Source organism: Megascapheus bottae, chromosome 8 (genome assembly GCF_031878675.1).
Source record: "Megascapheus bottae isolate mThoBot1 chromosome 8, mThoBot2.hap1, whole genome shotgun sequence".
NCBI classification, from domain to species: domain Eukaryota; kingdom Metazoa; phylum Chordata; class Mammalia; order Rodentia; family Geomyidae; genus Megascapheus; species Megascapheus bottae.
Genome location: NC_143516.1, coordinates 17,075,552 through 17,081,625, shown reverse-complemented (window position 1 = coordinate 17,081,625; position 6,074 = coordinate 17,075,552).

Sequence of the window (6,074 nt, the reverse complement as noted above, 5' to 3'; positions counted from 1 at the left end):
GTCTTTTGAGGAAACGCCATACTGCTTTCCATAGTGGTAGAATGAGTTTACACTCTCACCAACAGTGGAGTAGTGATCCCTCCTGGCCACATCCCCACCAGCATCTGTTGTTATTAGAATTCTTTATTCATGGCTATTCTAACTGGAGTGAGATGGAATCTCAGAGTTGTTTTGATTTGCATTTCTTTTATAACCAGAGATGTCGGGCATTTCTTCATGTGTCTGTAGGCCATTCTTCTTTCCTCTTCAGAGAAGTCTCTAAGTCTGTGGCCCATCTTTTAATGGGATGATAGTTTCTTTGAAGATTTACTTTGGAGAAATTCAATTTTTTGAGCTGTAGGTATATTTTAGATATGAGGCCATTGTCTGTTATATGGCTAGTGAAGATTTTCTCCCATTCTGTCAGCTTTCTAGTTAACTTGCTAGCTACGTCCTTTGTCATACAGAAGCTGTACAGTTTAAGGCATTCCCATTTCTTTAATTTGTTGTGTTACTGAGTCTTTTTTCCATATATTTTTATTGTAATTAATAGAAGGTTTACATTATATTCACCAGATAGAAGGTGCATCACTTAACAAACATTGATATCCTTTCTCATGTCTTGGTCCCCATTTCCCTTCCTGCACCGCTTCCTCATCTTCTTTTCCCTCCTTCCCTATCCTATTTCAAATAACAAAATATGCATATATACAATATATCAGATAACAAGGTGAAATACTTTAACAATATGAGATAACCAAGGGACAGCAAAAGAGATGAGAGATAACATAGTACATTAAGGATATCACTCCTTATATGGCTTTTGCTTCTATATCTTGGAGGTTCTTTCATTTACCATCATACTATATATGGCCTTATGTATCTAGGATTTGTTCTATTGTAAATCTCTGCTAGGAGAGCCCAAGGTTTCTATTGATTATGACAACTGAGGGAAACCATTGAGCCTATGTTCCTTTTAGTCTGGCTTACTTCAATTAATATGATTTTTTCTAAGTAAAGTTTCAACCTGTGCCAAGGATCTGTAGTGTATCTTCTATTCCTTCTTATAAAAATTTCAGGGTATCTGCTTTTACCTCGAGGTCTTTGATTCATTTGAAGTTAATCCTGGTGCAGGGTGACAAAGAAGGATCCAACTTGTTTTCTACAGGTGCTTAACCCATTCTGCCAGCACCTCTTGTTGAAGAGGCTTTCTTCCATCCTAGTTTTTTGGCTCTCTTATCAAAGTTTAGGAGACCATAGGTCTGTGGGTTGATTTCTGGGTCTTCAATTCTATTCCATTAGTCCTGAGGCCTGTTATTGTGCCAGTATCAAGCTATTTTAGTTACTATGGCTCTGTAATAGAATCTAAAGTTTGGTATTGAAATTCCTCCAGTACTGTTCTTTCTGGTAAGCATTGTTTTTGCTATATGAGGTCTTTTATTATTCCATATGAATTGTTGGATTGCTTCCTCTATTTCTTTAAAGAATGACATCGGGATATTGATGGGTATTGTATTGAATTTGTAGATAGCCCTTGGCAAGGTTTCCATTTTCATGATGTTAATTCTTCCAATTTAGGAGCATGGGATGTTTATCCATTTCCTCAGGTCTGCTTTAATTTCCAAAAAGTGAGATTCTATCCTGAATTTTCCAGTGCAGAAAAAGCCTTGAAGCATAGCTTACCTATTGACAATTGCCTAATAAGTGTGAAACCCTGAGTTCAAGCTTTAGTATCTAATACATGTACATATATGATGCATGCATACATACATACATACATAGGTACATACATCAGAACCTCAGTACACACAAATAACAATGATCTATAGAATGAGTAAGGAAGAAATTTAGAATCCCAACTTCTAATGGAAGGAATTATGATTTACCAAATATTACAAAAGCGTATTGACTGGAATAACTTGGTCAAAATAGAAATGCCAAATCAGTTGAGGAGAGTTATATGCTCTGGCAAAGGGGATGATTGGTACACAGTAAAACAGAACTCTTGACTATTAGCTCCAGTGACAATGAGAAACAAGAAATGAAGCAATAACTGATTCTGAATAAAAAGTAGGTTGAAGAATCCACTTTAGACTGCAACAACAGGGCATGGTGGCTCAGGCCTGTAATTCTAGCTACTCAGGAAGCTGAGATCTGAGGATCAAGGTTCAAAGGACCTGAGATTCTTATCTTCAACTAACCCCTAGAAAACAGGAAATGGGCCTTGGCTCAAGGGTAGGGCTTAGCCTTGAGCTGAAGAGCTCCCAGGCTGAGTTCAAGCCCCATGATCTACAAAAAAATAAAAAAATAACAAAAAACAGGACTGCAACAAAGAGCAGTATGAAACACAAGTGATGTCATGACACTCTCATATGTGTGCATGACTTTTTTTCCCCTTTCAGCACTTAGCCATCAACTTAAAGTTTCCACCAGATTTAAAAATAACCAGAGGTATGCTTAAATTTGGTTAATGTTTGGGATCCTTTGTGAGGCAATGAAGTTGGAAAGCTCACTAGTTGTTATAATTAGTAAAGAGCTTAGTGGTTATTATCATAAGTAGTCCTTATAACTTATTTAGCTGTTTCTATCAAGTCAAAATGTATGTGATGACTGATTTTCAACCATTTGTAAGTGACTATAAATTAAATTATCATCAGATGATAAGATTATATATACACATGCACATGTTTAATAAACTAAGTATTTTGTCCTAGAAAATACATCTACTGATTATATCCTCAGTGAGTTACCATAAAGGAGTTGGGTCTTTAAGAGGTGATTGGGTCTGACAGTGAAGCTCTAATGTATTAGATTAGAGCTCTTATGAAAGGATCCAGAGAGCTGTCCTAGGCATATACTTTTGCCTTCTGATGGGGGAACAAGAACTCTGCTGTCCCAGAACCAGAAAAAAAAAGGCACCGAGTGTACTGAGATCATGATCTTCCAGTCCCCAGGAATGTGAGAAACAAATAGTTTCTGTTTAATTCAGCCAGTCAGTTGTATTTTTGTCTGGAAAGACTGACAGTAGGCCGTTAATGCTTACCAAAAACTTTGTATGAACTGACATGTTTTCAAACATATATGAGAAGTAGATAGGGTGTATGCATTTTCTTTAGGGTGACTCCCCTGTGACTGTTAGTGGCAAATCCCTGGAAGTTTGGTCCTGGTCAGTAGCAGTAGTTCTTGATTATCTTAGGCAGACCACAGTCAGGAGAGCTAAGAGAACTCTCTTCTGTTGTAAACACCACTTGCCATCCCTGGATGAATCAAGACCCAATTCATTGTTTTTATTTGGCCTACCCCTCAAATACCTGGAGTGAATTTTGATTTATTGACAGAACACATAATAAGACATAGGGCTACAGGAGCGTCCTTTGCTGAGATTTACGATTACAGATTGAGCATTCCAATTCAAAATACAAAATCTGAACTTGTCCAAACACTTGAATACACTTTTGATGTTGATATGATATCCTCAGTGGAAAATTCTATACTTGATCTCATATGATAGCCACCCTCAGAATACAAGGTACTACAATATTATATAAATTATTTTTGGACTCTACATCTAAAAATAGAAACAAAATTCATGTTCAATACTATCTTTATCTCCAAGATATCTCAAGATACATATAGAGACATCCAAAATATGGCCACAAGTATTTCAGCTAAGAGATAGTCACCTGTGTTTCCACATGCACAGTTGATGACAAAAAGCTGCAAAAATCACTCCTTTGGAACTCTTTCAGAAAAATAAAATCAACAGTATTTACAAGTAACTACCCATCAGATAAACATATTAATTTTCTGCATGTTTTCAACATGCATTAATGCTCACAGTAGTCCTTAACTTCCTAATATATTTATTTTAAAGTTGAGGAAAATGAGAAGTTGAGAAACTTGCTCAAGGTGGCCTAGCTCATCCAGGATAGAGTTGTCACTCAAACTCCTGCCACCTGGGTCTGGATCCATCAAACTTACTGTGTCATGTATCTCCAAGAACAAAAATGATATAAAATGACGTAGGATGAAGATACCATGAGATAATGCTTCTGGGGTAGGTGGGAGGAAATGAATCATAGTAGCTCTATGAGTGAGGATATTTATGTTTACTTTGTTTATAAGGTGTACCTGCCAGAAAATTGAGGCTGTAGAAGCAGTCAAAGAAGGACATTTTAGAAAATAAAATGCATACATTTGAAGTCATAGAGACATATAAATGTGTGCTTAGAATCTTTTTTCATATATTTTTATTGTAATTATTAGAATGGTTACATTATATTTACCAGATGGAAGGTGCATTACTTCACAAAGATTGATACCTTTTCTCATGTCTTGGTCTCCGTTTCCCTCCCCACCACCCTGCCCCTTATCTTTTTCCCCCTTCCCTATCCTATTTCAAATAACCAAAACCACATATATACAATATATCAGATAACAAGGTAAAATACTATAACATTATGAGATAACCAAGGGACAGCAAAAGAGATAAGAGATAACATAGTACATTAAGGACAACAGTCACTCATTATATGGCTTTTGTTTCTATATCCTGGAGTTCCTTACATTTAGCATCATACTATATGGCCTTATGTATCTAGTTTTTGCTCTATCGTAAATCTCTGCTAGGGGAGCCCAAGGTTTCTACTGATTATGACAAATGAGGGAAAGAAACCATTGAGCCTATGTTCCTCTGACTCTGGCTTACTTCACTTAACATGATTTTTTCTAAGTCTTTCCATTTCCTAACAAATGGGGTGATGTTGTTCTTTCTGACAGCAGCATAGAATTCCATTGTGTATAAATACCACATCTTGTTGATCCAGTCATCAACTGAGGGACATCTGGGTTGGTTCCATATCTTTGTTATGGTAAATAATGCTGCAGTGAAAATCCTTGTGCTAGTGGCTTTAGTATGTCCTTGCTTCTGGATGATTGGGTAAATGCCAATTAGTGGAATTGCTGGGTCATAGGGGAGCTCTATGTTTAGTCTTTTGAGGAACTGCCATACTTCTTTCTATAGTGGATGAATGAGTTTGCACTTCCACCAACAGTGTAGTAGTGATCCCTGCCAGCATCTTAGAATCTTGACTGTAGTAGAAAAGCTGTAAGAAATAAAATATATATATATATATAGCCTAATCATCAACTGCTGTCCTAGCCCTAGCAAAATAAATGTATGAATTTTGTAAATCTTTAGTATCTTTAAGTAAAATAACTAAAAAACCCTAGATCACTTTGGTGTACTTGGTAACACACTGAAACAATTAACACAGTAACTTTTGAACAAGACACATAGTAGGGACTTCAGAGAATCAAACTAGGAATGATGTGATCATACCCTCTTAAGGGCAGCACTAATACATGTTTCTTTTCATTTATGACAGTGTCACTGATGAATTTCTAGATACTTTCTGAATGACCAAAGATTCTGTGTAGCATAAGATGAGACAGATTCAATAAAACTTTTTAAGAGGACTGAGTGACGTTGCCTGGTAACAGATTAAATTTTCGAGGATAAGGATTTTGACAATGAAATACAGTCACTGAACCAAAGCATAGGGTCATACTCCTACTCATAATATCCCTTTGATAATCCACATTGGTGCTAAAAAACAGAAACAATGGTTCCAAAAAATAGAACCAATGCGTATAGATTTAATTCACAGCACTAACATGTACTTTGTGGGTTTATCATAAAGTGGGTAGGCACAGGTGGGTCATTCATGTTACTTTTTAATTTAAAATGTTCTTTCTATGTCTTTTCACGTACAGGTTCCTCTATGATCTAGCTGTTTCTCTTACGATTTGCCTCATGGGTTTTTTTTGTTGTTGTTGTTGTTGTTTTTTTCATCCAAGTCCATTGTAGCTTAGAGCGTCACAATTTTCCATAAAGTTATTCAGGCTTAAATACCCTTTATACTTACCCTTATATACTACAGGAAGCAATGTACTTTTCTAACTAGGTTATTAGATTTTGTGAGGTTATTTGTAGATTAGCGCATTTAATCATTTACATTAACACAACATAAGTAAAATTATTATTAGAGTACATTCATATCAGTATAATTTTATGCATCTCCAGCCATTAGGAA